Raw genomic sequence first — 1,222 nt, forward strand, 5'->3', positions numbered from 1 at the left:
TACATTTTGTCTAGAAAATGAAATACAACCTAATCTATTTTACATACCAAATATAAAATAAATTACATAACCAAAATAATAAATATTACAACCAAATTACATGAATATTACAACCACATGAATGAATTAATATTACATACCAAATGAATGAATTAATTCAACCAAACATGCAACCATACAAACACAAGGCCAAGGCTTGATTGTGAACAATAATATACAACAAAATATGACCAAATGGAAAGTTCCAAACCCATTTGAAACCTCCCTAAATTCGGCCAAACTATGAACCCCACCCAAACCTAAAATTTTTGCATTCTACTATCATGCATGTTCATAAAATGCAAAAATATAGTGGGTTTAATAGATCATCTCGAAGCATATTTCAACAACTTCGGCTCTAGATACCATTGTTGTGTTTTAACAAGTTTCATAATACTTAGAACATTTTAAGAAACAAACTAAAGCGGAAGCATGTAAGTATTACCATTTGGAACTTGTAAACCTTTAACCAATTAAAGTTAAAACCCAATTAGGATCAAGTTATGAAATATACTTACAAACTACAAGCAAGTAAAGAGTTTATACCTTCTCCTAGCTAGGTAGTAAGTGATGAAGATGATGATGATGAATGGAGCTTCAAAAGTATGAAACCTCAAGTTGTTATACCCCAAACTTTGCACCACCACCTTGTACTTTGGTTAGGATTTTTAACACTTGAATTAGACTTGCAAAAACCAAATTTATGAACCCCTTTGAGCACCCAATAGCCCACGGCAGCAGCAGCAGATTTTTGAAGGTTTTTGTGCAGTTTTTTGCAAGTATTAGATGTGTGTTTGCATGTGGTGGTGGTCTCCAACAATTCCCTTGGTTATATGCATTTAGAATACAAGTAACCAAGTAAAAGCAAGTCAAAATGGCATGCTTGTGAAGACTCCCATGCCACTTCCATATAAGTAATTAAAATAAGTTTTATAAAAGATTAATCTTTTATAAAACTATTTCATAATACTTACATTCTTTAATTTATATAAACATTATATATATAAAACCAATTTATATAAAATGTAATATAAATTAACTAATTATTTAACATATAAATAATTAAATCCATATTATATAAATTATTCCATAATTTATATAAATACACATCAAGTAATATTTAAGAAAACCATTTTTCTTATAGTTCAAGTGTCGCGTATTTGATCAATGAACCAATCGTTAA

Source organism: Rutidosis leptorrhynchoides, chromosome 7 (assembly GCF_046630445.1).
Source record: "Rutidosis leptorrhynchoides isolate AG116_Rl617_1_P2 chromosome 7, CSIRO_AGI_Rlap_v1, whole genome shotgun sequence".
Lineage (NCBI taxonomy): Eukaryota > Viridiplantae > Streptophyta > Magnoliopsida > Asterales > Asteraceae > Rutidosis > Rutidosis leptorrhynchoides.